Genomic DNA, 17,615 nt, shown 5'->3' on the forward strand with positions numbered 1-17,615 from the left:
TCTATTGCACTCCACACTGCCCTTTCCCACCTGGACAAAAGGAAAACTTATGTGAGAATCCTATTCATTGACTACAGCTCAACACCATAGTACCCTCAAAGCTCATCACTAAGCTAAGGATCCTGGGACTAAACACCTCCCTCTGCAACTGGATCCTGGACCTCCTGATGGGCCCCAGGTGGTGAGGGTAGGTAGGAACACATCTGCCACACTGATCCTCAATACTGGACCTCCCCAGGGGTGCATGCTCAGTCCCCTCCAGTACTCCCTGTTCACCCATGACTGTATAGCCAGGCATGACTCCAACACCATCATTAAGTTTGCAGACGATATAACAGTGGTAGGCCTGATCACTGACAATGACGAGACAGCCTGTAGGGAGGAAGTCAGAGACCTGGCCGGGTGGTGCCAGAATAACAACCTATCCCTCAACGTAACCAAGGACATTATTGTGGACTACAAGAAAAGGAGGACCGAGCACGCCCCCATTCTCATCTATGGGGCTGTAGTGGAGCAGGTTGAGAGCTCCAAGTTCCTTGGTGTCCACATCAACAACAAACTAGAATGGTCCAAACACACCAAGACAGTCGTGAAGAGGGCACGACAAAGCCTATTCCCCCTCAGGAAACGAAAAAGATTTGGCATTGGTCGTGAGATCCTCAAAAGGTTCTACAGCTGCAACATCAAGAGCATCCTGACTGGTTGCATCACTGCCTGGTACGGCAATTACTCGGCCTCTGACCGTAAGGCAGTACAGAGGATAGTGCGTACTGCCCAGTACATCACTGGGGCTAAGCTGCCTACCATCCAGGATCTCTACACCAGGCAGTGTCAGAGGAAGGCCCTAGAAATTGTCAAAGACCCCAGCCACAGACTGTTCTCTCTACTATCGCATGGCAAGCAGTAGTCTAGGACAAAAAGGCTTCTCAACAGTTTTTATCACCAAGCCATAAGACTCCTGAACAGGTAATAAAATGGCAACCCGGACTATTTGCATTGTGTGCCTCCCCCAACCCCTCTTTTTACGCTGCTGCTACTCTCTGTTTATCATATATGCATAGTCACTTTTACTATACATTCATGTACATACTAACTCAATTGGGCCGACCAACCAGTGCTCCCACACATTGGCTAACCAGGCTATCTGCATTGTGTCCCACACACCACCCGTCAACCCCTCTTTTATGCTACTACTACTACTCTCTGTTCATCAAATATGCATAGTCACTTTAACCATATCTACATGTACATACTACCTCAATCCACGTGACTAACCGGTATCTGTATGTAGCCTCGCTACTTTTATAGCCTCGCTACTGTATAAAGCCTGTCTTTTTACTGTTGTTTTATTTCTTTACCTACCTATTGTTCACCTAATATATTTTTTGCACTATTGGTTAGAGCCTGTAAGTAAGCATTTCACTGTAAGGTGAAACCTGTACCTGTTGTATTCGGCGCACGTGACAAATACATTGGATTTGATTTGATTTGAGGTATGTATCGTTTTTTGTGTGCTCTATGGGAACGGTATCTAGATGGAATTTGTATTTATGGTCCTGGCGACTGGACCTTTTTTGGAACACTATTATTTTTGTCTTGCTGAGATTTACTGTCAGGGCCCAGGTCTGTCAGGGCCCAGGTCTGTCAGGGCCCAGGTCTGTCAGGGCCCAGGTCTGTCAGGGCCCAGGTCTGACAGAATCTGTGCAGAAGATTTGGTGCTGCTGTAGGCCCTCTTTGGTTGGGGACAGAAGCACCAGATCATCAGAAAACAGTAGACATTTGACTTCAGATTCTACTAGGGTGAGGCCAGGTGCTGCAGACTTTTCTAGTGCCCTTGTTATAGAGCCAAAAAGATTGGAGAAGTGGTTTATCCACACATCTCCATTTTGGATAGATAACTCTTCGTATGGTTGTTTGTTTAGTGTGTTCCAATTTTTCCAGAATTGATTAGATTCTATGGATTCTTCAATTACATTGAGCTGATTTCTGATGTGCTGTTCTATCTTTTTCCGTAGTGTATTTCTGTATTGTTTTAGTGATTCACCATAGTGAAGGCAAAACTCAGGTTTTCTGGGTCTCTATGTTTTTAGTTGAATAGGTTTCTAAATTTATTTCTTAGGTTTTTGCATTCTTCATCAAACCGTTTGTCATTGTTATAAATTCTCAGATTTGATTGGGAAGCTGAAAGGTCAAATATTCTGTTTAGACTTTCTACTGCCAAGTTAACACATTCACTATTACAGTGAAATGTTTTGTCCAGGACGTTATCTAAAAGTGATTGAATTTGTTGTTGCCTAATTGTTTTTTGGTAGATTTCTAAACTACTTTCCTTCCATCTATAGCATTTCTTAATATTATGCAGTTCCCTTGGCTTTGATGCCTCATGATTGAGTATTGCTCTGTACAGGTAGACTGTGATTTTGCTGTGATCTGATAGGGGTGTTAGTGGGCTGACTGTGAACGCTCTCTCTCTCTCTCACTCACACACACTCTCTCTCTCTCTTACCCTCTTTACATATCAGATGACAGCAGCAGTGTCACAGTAAAACTTCAGTCTAGTCAATTATTTAGAAGATGTCTCCCTATTGACTGATCACCGTGCCACTAGACGTGTGCCAGGCCTCTATTCTCCCAGGCACATGGAACACAGAGGATGACGTGTTACCTATTGAACCCTCCTAAGTATGTCACCCATTTCCACAGGATTCAGACAGCTGACATATCTCCCAGTCAGTAGTTTCTCAGCTGTGTGGTTTACAGGCTGGCAAAAAAAAAATGTGGTATCTGTATTTCTGAAGAGCTGAAATGAAAAATACAGTAGTCCATTTGAACATAACCTGCTCCAAGAAGACCACGGCTCTTAGATGTACACATAGCATCTATCTTTGGAGAGAGAACATTGGCCTGGCTTGAGTGACCTTGAATGTAACTCCTGGCTGATGCTACCATGTGTCTGTGTATTTCTGTGGGAGCTCCTGATGCAGCTGTTAATAACATGATGGTTCAAAGCCCTGCCTCCCCACTCAGTCTGACAGAGTCAATAGCCACTGACAAATGAAAGTTTACAGGCAGCTCAGATCTCTCTCTCTCTCCTGTATTGTTCCGCCTCCTTGCCTGTCCTCTAATGTACGGCTGGTATGCATCACCATATTTACACACCTCTGCTCTTCTCTTTGAACCTGCTAATGGACTAGCTAGCTTTGCATAATCTCCATCACTTGTTTTTTACTCTCTCTCTCCCGTGCTCATATCAACAAAATTATCATTATGTCGGTCATGCCCCACCTTGAGCACATTTTAATTTATTCAGAAACATAATTATCAAAGTCAGAATTGCCGTTGGGTTGGTTAGATTCATATTGATTGTCTTGCAAGACAGACACTGTGATGAAGTGAATCACCCTCTTCCCCTTCATTCTCTTTCAGATTAATTTGCTGTAATACATTTTTATGATGGCAACAGTCCCTGACAGACAGTCCAGGTAAACTGAACTGTGTCTTTTGAACGATCGGGTCAAATCGTCAGTCTGTACCGCCAGTCTGTGCAGACTCACAGCAGAGTTACAGCACTACTAGCCTATCTGAGATGTTAGCTATGTTCTGAGGGATGCAGGAAAAGGATTTAGTGTAGTGGATGCTCTTATGGAAAGCCATAGAGGGACACTATGGAGTGTCTCAGGGGGCCTTTCTAGGAAATGGGCTCCAGCTTCTGCAGTTTTGGGGCAATAGAAAATGAGAAATGTGACCCTGTTGTTTTGTCTCAGTCGTATCGCTGTTATTGTCATGCTAATGCATCTGCAGTGTCTCTGCACGTGCCACGGCGGACTGGGCTGATTGGAGTCTTCAAACGGTGTTGATATCAAAAGCCATTAAAAGAGAGAGTGCAGTACTTTCCATTCCCTCAAGATATTTTCACCCTAATGTCAACCTATTTCCTTCCCTGAGTGTGCTTCTGTTGGGATGGAGGCTGGAGTGAGGAATGGAGTATTCATGACTCTGGTGCTGCTGAGACATGCCGACCATCCCCATCCAGCCCCTCCAATCAGTCCCCACGTGGGTGTGAAGCTGACAGGATGATGGCAGAGCCAGTGATAAGCAGACATGGAGAAAGGAGCATCAGAACTGACACAAGTTTGGAAGGCTTCCAAGTCCCTTTGGAATTAAGTTAGCTTTTGGGTTGAGACCAAATCCTCTACCTAACCAATATCTGACAAATGATGTTAACATTATGTGGGGGGAAAAACATTTGTTTTTTGGAATGTTTGTGACTGTTAGGGAGCCACTGGGGTTTAGGGATCGCTTACTCTGGTCTTGTAATGGGTCCGTGTCAGTGGCAGGGAAGTCAGGCGCAGGAAAACGAACTTGGTATAAACGGAGTAGTTTAATAAGTGCTCGTAAAACTACAAAAACCAAAATATACAAAAAATAATACAAGTGGGTACAAATCTCGTCGCACACCGACACATGACTTGCACAAGCATACAATAAAACAATCTCCGACAAGGACATGAGGGAAACAGAGGGTTAAATACACAACATGTAATTGATGGGATTGGAACCAGGTGTGAAAGAAGACAAGACAAAACCAATGGAAAATGAAAAATGGATGAGTGATGGCTAGAAGGTCGATGACGTCGACCGCCGAACACCGCCCAAACAAGGAGAGGGACCGACTTCGGCGGAAGTCGCGACAGGTCTGTGATCTTATTAATTATATATTGATTTCTCACTTGTGTTTTAATGTCCTGGTTGACCGATTCTCAGCAATCTTTAGTATACTATCAATACCTTGTGTTTTAATTGCATATTGATTCAGTGCATTTAATGAGGCTGTTAGTCTTGTTTTTTTAGGCAAAACCCCCAGTTAGACTGAAAGTAGATGATTGCAATCATCATTTTCCTTCCAAAGTAGATGAAAATATTGATAACCCTCATGGTAGAGAAATATTATTGGAGTCTATCTGGGATTTGTCCCTCTGTCCAAAGTTCTCGAGAATTATGTGTTGAAATTTCACGTGATACCCAGGCTTCTTGGGTACCTCTACCACATATCCAGACAGCCCAGGCCTCACCTCTAGGAAATCATCAAGGCAACGTGCTTCACATCCCAGTTGTGTGTTCCAAGGAAGAAACAAAGAATAAAATAGAATTCTGAGACCACATCTAAAGACTAAGAGAGACAGCGAGTGCTCACTAATCACCCAGCCGTGAATGATAAATAAGTCATTTCCTTGCGGGTTTGTCAACGCACGGGAGCGGATCCCTGAGACTCCATAGAAGCGTCGTTTTTGGAGAGAAGATTAGTTGCTGAGGATGATGGATGTGTGAAGTGTGATCCGGGAGACGGGGATGTCGGGGATGTCCGGGCCGCTCGGTGGCTGATGCCTCGCCACTAGCGACCATAACGACAGGCTCATTACACACACAGCACAGGCTAAACTTTTTATCTTATGACTTGCACAGCCTATAGGTGATTTCACTAGTCCTGCTCAATTTACCACCAACTATCACAGGCCACTCATTAGATAGAAACACCTAGGTTTGAAAATGCATTAAAAATTCAAGTGGAAAAATCATGTAGCTCCCTGAACCTGTACATCTGTTGGCATGTCATGTGTAGAATGCCAAGTAGGATGTGTGCCAAGTGTGCAGTAGATAAGTGTTTTAAACCATACAGTTTTATGCTTCACTGAACCTCAGTGAAATGGGCTCCAATGATGCAAAAGCCAGCATTTACAGCAGTTTATACAGATGATCAAAAGAAGAGGAGCCACCGGTATGGTAACATTGAGAATGAAAGTGTCTTGCTGTAAAACAGTGTACTGCTTATGCAGTGAGGAAACCTACCCTGTCAATTCATCTCTGGCAACTTCGGAACCTCTCAGATGAACCAGGCACCCTTTCTTGATGACTGAACTCCAGAGGCAGTGACCTGTGTCTAACTGCTGACCCTCACCGACCGGAGAGTATTTCCTCAACCGGTTATTAGATCTCAGGTTCCTACTGTGTGTGTGTGTGTGTGTGTGTGTGTGTGTGTGTGTGTGTGTGTGTGTGTGTGTGTGTGAGAAAGCGAGAGAGAGACAAAGCTTTGAGGCAGTGAGCTTCAGTGCTGGATGGAACCAAAACAATCCCAACAACACCTAAAAGCAACCACAATACACTCCTAGAAGAAAAGGTTCAAAATAAGTTCTTTGGCTATCCCCAAATGAGAACCCTTTTTGGGTTCCAGGTAGAACCCTCTGAGGAAAGGGTTCTACCTGGAACCAAAAAGGGTTCTGCCTGGAAACTAAAATTATTACTCAAAGGGTTCTCCAATGAGAACAGCCGAATAACCCTTTTAGATTCAAGATAGCACCTTTGTATCTGAGAGTGTCAAGGGACAAAGGGTAAATAGGATATGGCAAAGAGCATAGCCGACTACGCCAGTTGTTTGGTAAAAAGTTGTTGACAACCTGCGTAAAACCTTTTTCTATACTGTTTATGTGTGGGTGCCCGTTGCCTGAAAACACATGAACACACATTCATTCCTCTTTCCTCACTGCAAACTAGGTCTAGTTTTACTGGGGAACAGCCACCTCAGCCATAACTTGCAGCATTTATTAGACGTGAGCCGTAAAGACCACAGAGCTCCAGGCAGATCTCACCAGTGACTGAGCTTTGCCTCAGACTCACATCTCTCTCTGAATACTGACTAGGGGCTGCTGTAATTCTAGGCCTGTTACACCTAGTCGGAGGATAACAGAATATTTTCTATGTCAGCACTCTGAGTTCCATAGTTAAGGTTTACAATTGTACCCATTTTTCTCTTACAAGTCCTTTTCCATAGAGGAGACCAAGCATAGAAAGTGTCAGAAGCTGTGTATAAAATGAACCTGTAGAGAATCCTTTCATGTAACTACATCACGTATTCCACCTATTATAGCTAATTACAGCAGCAGACATTCTGGATTTTACTAAAGGTAATACTCAGCTTCAGTTCAAGGACTGTGTGCGACTTTACATACATAGTATTTGAGGAAAAGAGCAAGATGAAGACCACAAATGTGTGTTGACTGGCTTGACCTTCACACAAGACAGTTAGATAGACCGTTACACAGAGAGAAGGACAAAAACATGTCCTCTTCCCCTAGGAACTAATCTATGTGACAGACAGTTCCCCATACTGTAGTTCTGTGAGACCACTGTCTGACACTCCACTATTAAACACTAAAACCGTCCAAGAGAGAGAAACACAGACATACAGACAGACAGACAATCCAGCCCCAACTAACCCCATGATTATGTCCATATAGTATGCCCTCCATAGGGAGCATAGACCCTTTACTTCACTCACTCAATAGAATCCTCCACTGCCTTTGAGAACAGAGCCAACCTGCTGTCCTGAGGACACAGCCCCCGCCCTCTCTGAGTGAGCACAATTAGCACTCAGTGAAAAGAATGATCCCCAACGGAGCTATTCATGCACAATATATTTCATTGAACTAGATGATACAAGGGGATAAATTAAACGTTAGTAATACTGAGCTTCCCGGAAAAAGAGTTCAATCATACACTATTATAAAGGCACAGTCGTTTGCTTTTGAACATTCACCAGATAATGGGTCGAGGCATCAGGGACAGAGTGGGGAATTATACGGCCACTCTCTCTGACAATGGCCTGTGTGTCTGTCTGCATGTTAATGAACTCTCTTTCTCTATGTGTCAGACTGTACCTGGTCCGCTGAGCTTCCTTCAGCCCGGCCTGCTCTCTCTACTCTACTGACAGACCATCACAAAGGTCATGACCTTTCCAGACAGGGCACTGGCATGTTGTTTCACTGCTACACTGTGAGTTCACCGCACTGCACCTGCTAGGAGCGCACAGACCCACATGGACAGACACACACACACACACACAGATTTGCTCACAGGTGCACGCATGGAAACACGTCCACACATTTTCACACTTGAATACACTCGGCATTGAATACACTCGGCCTGCTGCCATGGCCACCACCCTGCTTCCACCTCTCTCTCCCTGTGAGCTCCTCATGCTTTCTTAATCTCACACCACTAGCCCTCACCACTCTAGCTACACAGTTGTCTGATGGACCCATTGTACCCATATTAACACCTACACTCCTCTCAACGCAGTATCTCATTTCTGTGTGTCTGTCTATGTGTGTGTGTGTGTGTGTGTGTGTGAGACCCAGTCCACCGCAGTTAGAGGTGCTGAAGCAGGGAGAGTGTACGTGCCCTAACAATAATAAGATATAGATATTTTTAAGCCACTTAAGGTTTATTTTTAGAGCTCTACTACTAGATCAATAGTCTAGCTTTGGTATTATTTACAGTACCAGTCAACTGTTTGGACTTACCTACTCATTCAAGGGTTTTTCTTTATGTTTTATATTTTCTACATTGTAGAATAATAGTGAAGACATTAAATAAACTATGAAATAACACATATGGAATCATGTGGTAACCAAAAAAGTGGTAAACAAAAGCTATATTTTAGATTATTCAAAGTTGCCACCCTTTGCCTTGATGACAGCTTTGCACACTCTTGGCATTATCTCAATCAGCTTCATGAGGTGGTCACCTGGGGTGGCAGGGTAGCCTAGTGGTTAGAGCATTGGACTAGTAACAGAAAGGTTGCAAGTTCAAATCCCCGAGCTGACAAGGTACAAAATCTGTCATTCTGCCCCTGAACAGGCAGTTAACCCACTGTTCCTAGGCCGTCATTGAAAATAAGAATTTGTTCTTAACTGACTTGCCTAGTAAAATAAAAAAAAAGCTTGAAGAAGTTCCCACATATGCTGAGCACTTGTTGACTGCTTTTCCTTCACTCTGCAGTTCAACTCATCCCAAACCATGAGGTTGAGGTCATGTGATTGTGGAGGCCAGGTCATCTGATGCAGGACTCCATCACTCTCCTTCTTGGTCAAACAGCCATTACACAGCCTGCAGGTGTGTTTTGGGTCATTGTGCTGTTGAAAAACAAATGATAGTCCCACTAAGCGTAAACCAGATGGGATGGTGTATTGCCGTAGAATGCTGTGGTAGCCATGCTGGTTAAGTGTGCCTTGAATTCTAAATAAATCACCGCCATGTCACCAGCAAAGCACCCCCACACCATCACACCTCCTCCATGCTTCACTGTGGGAACCACACATACAGAGATCATCCGTTCACCTACTCTGTGTCTCACAAAGACACGGCGGTTGGAACCACATTTTTTTTAATCAAAATTTACATAATGAAACATTAAAGTTACCCTTTTTAGATAAAACTATACTAAATATAATCACGTCACCAAATAATTGATTAAAACACACTCTGTGGGGTAGCACCATGGCATAGCCGGAGGACAGTTAGTTTCCATCCTCCTCTGGGTACATGACTTCAATACAAACCTAGGAGGCTCATGGATCTCAATACCTTCCATAGACTTACACAGTAATTATGACAACTTCTGGAGGACGTCCTTCAACCTATCAGAGCTCTTGTAGTATGAACTGACATGTTGTCAACCCAATCAAAGGATCAGAGAATGAATCTAGTACTGAAAGCATAAGCTACATATGGCTAGCACAGCAGTGCATAAAATGTGGTAAATAGTTGACTCAAAGAGAGAGAGACAATAGCTGAACAGTTTTGAACAAATTAATTTCTTCAAAAATTAAGGACACAATAGAGAACCAGAGAAAACTAGCTATATTTTGTTAAATTTCTGAACTGCTTGCTGGCTGTACACTGTACTGCATGATTGTAGCGGTTTACTAATGCTTTAGTTCTAGTAGCTATGTTGACTATGACATTAGCTAATATGGTGACAACAATGTAGGCTGTGTGTAGCGGTTATGATATGAAGGTTTGGCTTGGAAAGTTTTTTTTGCCTGGTCACAGACAGCTTATGTGTTTGTGCAATGAAGTCCAGAAGTGAATGGAAAATGTTAGAGGAGATTGCATAGATGCGAGAAGTAATCATACAATGAATAAAGTGATCATGCTGTTTGTTTGTGGCTGCTATGAAAGTGAACTTGTATGTTATCAGGGGTGTATTGATTTAGCTATGGTATATTAATTCCACTGATTCTGTTGAAAAACTTTTCTTAAATGGAAGCAAATTGAAAGAAACTCGGATAAACATACCTGAATTTGTCCAATATAAAATTTTTTGCAGAGCCTCCGGAGTGGCGTAGTGGTCTAAGGCAATGCATCGCAGTTGCTAGCTGTGCCACTAGAGATCCTGGTTCGAGTCTGGGCTCTGTCGCAGCCGGCTGCGCCCGAGAGACCCATGGGGTGGTGCACAATTGGCCCAGCATTGTCCGGGTTAGGGGAGGGTTTGGCCGACCGTAATGTCCTTGTCCCATCGTGCTCTAGCGACTCCTTCGGCGGGCCGGGCGCATGCCCGCTGACACGGTCACCAGGTGCGCGGTGTTTCCTATGACATATTGGTGTGGCTGGCTTCCGGGTTAAGTGGGCAGTGTGGCTTGGTTGGGTCGTGTTTCAGAAGACACATGGCTCTCGACCTTCGCCTCTCCTGTGTCCGTACAGGAGTTTCAGCAATGAGACAAGACTGTAACTACCAATTGGATACCACGAAATTGGGGAGAAAAAAAAAGATTATACATTTTTTAAAGAAACTTGTTTTCAACTGTTGGACTAACCAGCTAGATGTGTGCAAGGTGGTATTGAATGTTTCACTGTCACCTTGATTACTCACATTTTTCTCTCGACCTGTGCACCTACGTTGTAAACTGTTATTCGTAGGCTAGGTTGTAGCAACCTCATGATGGGTATAGGGTTTAGTAGCCTAAACCTATCGATTTTACATTGAGCTGGGTGAATGGAATATGATTGACAGTCATCCATTGTGTTGTAACAGAAATAAGGCCATGCTCTTTAAAAAAATCATCGCCCTCCCTCATCTTAAACGACACCAACCGCCACTGGCTCAAATAAAGGAAATAGATGGCTGAAAAAGACAGCTCCTCAGGTGGGCGGGGCATGCACATTGCTACGCAAGCACAAACACGCACAATTAGTGCACGCACACACACAGACCAAAAGATGTGGAGTGAGATACCACAGTAGCATTGTGTCTTTGATTTCATCACCTCCAGAGCCCTGCCAAAGCCCCGCTGCGTCTCACGCTGCCGTCCCCCCACCTTTCCCCACCCTGTCACAGGCGAGAGAGGAATACAAATGCCCCCGTCCCTGAAGCACAGCCCAGACCCCCTCCCACCCCTCTCCCACAGCCCACACCGCCCCCTGCTTCCCGACCTCCACCCGCCTCCCTCCATCCCTGACTGCTCTCTTCCAAGGACAGGCAAAGACATCCCCTTTGGTGAGAGGAGAGTGATTTCCACCAACACAGACTTGACGGAGCACTTCAGCTCAGAGGGCGGATGGTGGTGGTGGAGGGGTTGTGTGATTGAGACTTAAATGTATATGTTTGACTCCCCCCATTGCAGCACAGAGACACTTCATACTGAAAGCCATCCATATTGGCCATTCTGCATTAGTGACTTCTGTCAGACACTCTAAGGTCTAAAGAACACATATGCCAATGGGGATGGGAGACAGTTGTCACAACAGCCATGTTGCCCGGGCTAAAGAATGGAGAACAGACGGGCTTAGTGTCAGCTTGTAAACAGTATGGATGGATCATGGAGACAATGGGAATCACTGTCAATATGTGTGCATGTGCTGAGATTTCATCAACATTTATGCATTTTGTTTGGTTGTAAGATGTTAAAGTGTGTGTGTGTGTGTGTGTATCTATGTATGCTTGCCTCTGTCTGGGTGAGTCAGACAGCCAGGTATTCCTGCACAGGGCACGTATGGGCTTTATGACCCTTGTCTATGAAGTGATTTGGCTCCAGAAGGACAAAGCTGAGAGAGGTGATTAAAAAGCTGAATGGAATGTCACACCTAATGGATACAGAGAGGGAGTCACAGGAAATAGAGAGAGAGAGAGAGGGAAAAAGAGAGAGAGCGAGAGGGAAAGAGGGAGAGGGAAAAAGAGAGAGGGAGAGGGAAAGAGAGAGAGAGGGAGAGGGAGAGAGAGGGAAGGGGGAAAAGAGAGGGAGAGAGAGAGAGAGAGAGGGAAAAAGAGAGAGAGAGAGGGAGAGGGAAAAAGAGAGGGAGAGAGGGAAAAAGAGAGGGGGAAATGGAAAAAGAGAGAGGAGAGAGGGAAAAAGAGGGAGGGGGAAAAGAGAGAGGGAGAGGGAAAAAGAGAGAGGGAGAGGGATAGAGAGAGAGGGAAATTGAAAAAGAGAGAGGGAGAGGGAAAAAGAGAGAGGGAGAGGGAAAAAGAGAGGGAGAGAGGGAAAAAGAGAGGGGGAAATGGAAAAAGAGAGAGGAGAGAGAGGGAAAAAGAGGGAGAGGGAAAAAGAGAGAGTGAGAGGGAAAAAGAGAGAGTGAGAGGGAAAAAGAGAGAGGGAGAGGGAAAAGAGAGACGGAGATGGAAAAAGAGAGGGAGATGGAAAAAGAGAGAGAGAGCGAGAGAGAGATGGAAAAAGAGAGAGGGAGATGGAAAAAGAGAGAGGGAGAGGGAAAAGAGAGCGAGAGAGGGAAAGAGGGAGAGGGAAAAGAGAGAGGGAGGGGGAAAGAGAGAGAGAGAGGGAGAGGGACTGAGATGGAGGGGGGGAAAGCGAGGGAGAGGGGGAAAAAGAGAGAGAGAGGGAGAGGGGAAAAAGAGAGAGAGAGAGGAAGAGGGAAAAAGAGAGAGGGAGAGGGAAAAAGAGAGGGAAAAAGAGAGAGGGAGAGGGAAAGAGAGAGAGAGAGGGAAAAGGAGAGAGAGAGAGAGGGAGAGGGAAAAAGCGAGAGGGAAATGGAAAAGGAGAGGGAGAGAGAGAGGGAGAGGGAAAGAGAGAGGGAAAAAGAGGGAGGGGGAAAAGAGAGAGGGAGGGGGAAAACGAGAGAGGGAGAGGGAGAGAGAAAGAGAGAGAGGGAAAGAGAGAGAGAGGGAGAGGGAAAGAGAGAGAGAGAGGGAAAGAGAGAGGGAAATGGAAAAAGAGAGAGGGAGAGGGAGAGAGAGAGAGGGGGAAAGAGAAAGAGAGAGAGGGAGAGGGAAAAAGAGAGAGGGAGAGGGAAAGAGAGAGAGGGAAAAAGAGAGAGAGAGAGGGAGAAAGAGAGAAAGAGGGAGAAAGAGAGAGAGAGAGAGATGGAAGAAGAGAGAGGGAGAGGGAAAAGAGAGCGAGAGAGGGAAAAAGAGAGCGAGAGAGGGAAAGAGAGAGAGGGAGAGGGAAAGAGAGAGAGGGAGAGGGAAGAGAGAGGGAGAGGGAAAGAGAGAGGGGGAAGAGAGAGAAAGAGGGAAAGGGAAAAAGAGAGAGGGAAAAGAGAGAGGGAAAAAGAGGGAGGGAGAGAGAGAGAAAAAGAGAGCGGGAGAGGGAAAAATAGAGAGGGAGAGGGAAAAAGAGAAAGGGAGAGAGAAAAGGAGAGAGGGAGATGGAAAAAGAGAGAGGGAGAGAGATTGTGAGAGGGAAAAAGAGAGGGGGAAATGGAAAAAGAGAGAGGAGAGAGAGGGAAAAAGAGGGAGAGGGAAAAAGAGAGAGGGAGAGGGAAAAAGAGAGAGTGAGAGGGAAAAAGAGAGAGGGAGAGGGAAAAGAGAGACGGAGATGGAAAAAGAGAGGGAGATGGAAAAAGAGAGAGAGAGCGAGAGAGAGATGGAAAAAGAGAGAGGGAGATGGAAAAAGAGAGAGGGAGAGGGAAAAGAGAGCGAGAGAGGGAAAGAGGGAGAGGGAAAAGAGAGAGGGAGGGGGAAAGAGAGAGAGCGAGGGAGAGGGACTGAGATGGAGGGGGGGAAAGCGAGGGAGAGGGGGAAAAAGAGAGAGAGAGGGAGAGGGGAAAAAGAGAGAGAGAGAGGAAGAGGGAAAAAGAGAGAGGGAGAGGGAAAAAGAGAGGGAAAAAGAGAGAGGGAGAGGGAAAAGGAGAGAGAGAGAGAGGGAGAGGGAAAAAGCGAGAGGGAAATGGAAAAGGAGAGGGAGAGAGAGAGGGAGAGGGAAAGAGAGAGGGAAAAAGAGGGAGGGGGAAAAGAGAGAGGGAGGGGGAAAACGAGAGAGGGAGAGGGAGAGAGAAAGAGAGAGAGGGAAAGAGAGAGAGAGAGAGGGAGAGGGAAAGAGAGAGAGAGAGGGAAAGAGAGAGGGAAATGGAAAAAGAGAGAGGGAGAGGGAGAGAGAGAGAGAGGGGGAAAGAGAAAGAGAGAGAGGGAGAGGGAAAAAGAGAGAGGGAGAGGGAAGAGAGAGGGAAAAAGAGAGAGAGAGAGGGAGAAAGAGAGAAAGAGGGAGAAAGAGAGAGAGAGAGAGATGGAAGAAGAGAGAGGGAGAGGGAAAAGAGAGCGAGAGAGGGAAAAAGAGAGCGAGAGAGGGAAAGAGAGAGAGGGAGAGGGAAAGAGAGAGAGGGAGAGGGAAGAGAGAGGGAGAGGGAAAGCGAGAGGGGGAAGAGAGAGAAAGAGGGAAAGGGAAAAAGAGAGAGGGAAAAGAGAGAGGGAAAAAGAGGGAGGGAGAGAGAGAGAAAAAGAGAGCGGGAGAGGGAAAAATAGAGAGGGAGAGGGAAAAAGAGAAAGGGAGAGAGAAAAGGAGAGAGGGAGATGGAAAAAGAGAGAGGGGGAGAGATTGGGAGAGGGAAAAAGAGAGGGAGAAGGAAAAAGAGAGAGAAAAAAAGAGAGGGAGAAGGAAAAAGAGAGAGAGAGAAAGAGAAAAAGAGAGCAGGAGAGGGAAAGAGAGAGAGGGAGAGGGAAAGAGAGAGGGGGGAAGAGAGAGAAATAGGGAAAGGGAAAAAGAGAGAGGGAAAAGAGAGAGGGAAAAAGAGGGAGGGAGAGAGAAAAAGAGAGCAGGAGAGGGAAAAATAGAGAGGGAGAGGGAAAAAGAGAAAGGGAGAGAGAAAAGGAGATGGAAAAGGAGAGAGGGAGAGAGATAGGGAGAGGGAAAAAGAGAGAGAGAAAGAGAAAAAGAGAGCGGGAGAGGGAAAAATAGAGAGGGAGAGGGAAAAACAGAAAGGGAGAGAGAAAAGGAGAGAGGGATATGGAAAAAGAGAGAGGGAAAAAGAGAGGGAGAAGGAAAAAGAGAGAGAAAGAGAAAAAGAGAGCGGGAGAGGGAAAGAGAGAGAGGGAGAGGGAAAGGGAGAGAATGAGAGGGAAAGAGAGAGAGGGAGAGGGAAAGAGAGAGGGGGGAAGAGAGAGAAAGAGGGAAAGGGAAAAAGAGAGAGGGAAAAGAGAGAGGGAAAAAGAGGGAGGGAGAGAGAAAAAGAGAGCGGGAGAGGGAAAAATAGAGAGGGAGAGGGAAAAAGAGAAAGGGAGAGAGAAAAGGAGAGAGGGAGATGGAAAAAGAGAGAGGGAGAGAGATAGGGAGAGGGAAAAAGAGAGGGAGAAGGAAAAAGAGAGAGAGAAAAAAAGAGAGGGAGAAGGAAAAAGAGAGAGAGAAAGAGAAAAAGAGAGCAGGAGAGGGAAAGAGAGAGAGGGAGAGGGAAAGAGAGAGAGGGAGAGGGAAAGAGAGAGAGGGAGAGGGAAAGAGAGAGGGGGGAAGAGAGAGAAATAGGGAAAGGGAAAAAGAGAGAGGGAAAAGAGAGAGGGAAAAAGAGGGAGGGAGAGAGAAAAAGAGAGCAGGAGAGGGAAAAATAGAGAGGGAGAGGGAAAAAGAGAAAGGGAGAGAGAAAGGAGATGGAAAAGGAGAGAGGGAGAGAGATAGGGAGAGGGAAAAAGAGAGAGAGAAAGAGAAAAAGAGAGCGGGAGAGGGAAAAATAGAGAGGGAGAGGGAAAAACAGAAAGGGAGAGAGAAAAGGAGAGAGGGATATGGAAAAAGAGAGAGGGAAAAAGAGAGGGAGAAGGAAAAATAGAGAGGGAGAGGGAAAAAGAGAAAGGGAGAGAGAAAAGGAGAGAGGGAGATGGAAAAAGAGAGAGGGGGAGAGATTGGGAGAGGGAAAAAGAGAGGGAGAAGGAAAAAGAGAGAGAAAAAAAGAGAGGGAGAAGGAAAAAGAGAGAGAGAGAAAGAGAAAAAGAGAGCAGGAGAGGGAAAGAGAGAGAGGGAGAGGGAAAGAGAGAGGGGGGAAGAGAGAGAAATAGGGAAAGGGAAAAAGAGAGAGGGAAAAGAGAGAGGGAAAAAGAGGGAGGGAGAGAGAAAAAGAGAGCAGGAGAGGGAAAAATAGAGAGGGAGAGGGAAAAAGAGAAAGGGAGAGAGAAAAGGAGATGGAAAAGGAGAGAGGGAGAGAGATAGGGAGAGGGAAAAAGAGAGAGAGAAAGAGAAAAAGAGAGCGGGAGAGGGAAAAATAGAGAGGGAGAGGGAAAAACAGAAAGGGAGAGAGAAAAGGAGAGAGGGATATGGAAAAAGAGAGAGGGAAAAAGAGAGGGAGAAGGAAAAAGAGAGAGAAAGAGAAAAAGAGAGCGGGAGAGGGAAAGAGAGAGAGGGAGAGGGAAAGGGAGAGAATGAGAGGGAAAGAGAGAGAGGGAGAGGGAAAGAGAGAGGGGGGAAGAGAGAGAAAGAGGGAAAGGGAAAAAGAGAGAGGGAAAAGAGAGAGGGAAAAAGAGGGAGGGAGAGAGAAAAAGAGAGCGGGAGAGGGAAAAATAGATAGGGAGAGGGAAAAAGAGAAAGGGAGAGAGAAAAGGAGAGAGGGAGATGGAAAAAGAGAGAGGGAGAGAGATAGGGAGAGGGAAAAAGAGAGGGAGAAGGAAAAAGAGAGAGAGAAAAAAAGAGAGGGAGAAGGAAAAAGAGAGAGAGAAAGAGAAAAAGAGAGCAGGAGAGGGAAAGAGAGAGAGGGAGAGGGAAAGAGAGAGAGGGAGAGGGAAAGAGAGAGGGGGGAAGAGAGAGAAATAGGGAAAGGGAAAAAGAGAGAGGGAAAAGAGAGAGGGAAAAAGAGGGAGGGAGAGAGAAAAAGAGAGCAGGAGAGGGAAAAATAGAGAGGGAGAGGGAAAAAGAGAAAGGGAGAGAGAAAAGGAGATGGAAAAGGAGAGAGGGAGAGAGATAGGGAGAGGGAAAAAGAGAGAGAGAAAGAGAAAAAGAGAGCGGGAGAGGGAAAAATAGAGAGGGAGAGGGAAAAACAGAAAGGGAGAGAGAAAAGGAGAGAGGGATATGGAAAAAGAGAGAGGGAAAAAGAGAGGGAGAAGGAAAAAGAGAGAGAAAGAGAAAAAGAGAGCGGGAGAGGGAAAGAGAGAGAGGGAGAGGGAAAGGGAGAGAATGAGAGGGAGAGAGAGAGGGAGAGGGAAAGAGAGAGGGGGGAAGAGAGAGAAAGAGGGAAAGGGAAAAAGAGAGAGGGAAAAGAGAGAGGGAAAAAGAGGGAGGGAGAGAGAAAAAGAGAGCGGGAGAGGGAAAAATAGAGAGGGAGAGGGAAAAAGAGAAAGGGAGAGAGAAAAGGAGATGGAAAAGAGAGAGGGAGAGAGATAGGGAGAGGGGAAAAAGAGAGAGGGAGAGGGAAAAAGAGAAAGGGAGAGAGAAAAGGAGAGAGGGAGATGGAAAAAGAGAGAGGGAGAGAGATAGGGAGAGGGAAAAAGAGAGGGAGAAGGAAAAAGAGAGAGAGAAAAAAAGAGAGGGAGAAGGAAAAAGAGAGAGAGAAAGAGAAAAAGAGAGCAGGAGAGGGAAAGAGAGAGAGGGAGAGTGAAAGAGAGAGAGGGAGAGGGAAAGAGAGAGAGGGAGATG

Source organism: Oncorhynchus mykiss, chromosome 26, assembly GCF_013265735.2.
Source record: "Oncorhynchus mykiss isolate Arlee chromosome 26, USDA_OmykA_1.1, whole genome shotgun sequence".
NCBI classification, from domain to species: domain Eukaryota; kingdom Metazoa; phylum Chordata; class Actinopteri; order Salmoniformes; family Salmonidae; genus Oncorhynchus; species Oncorhynchus mykiss.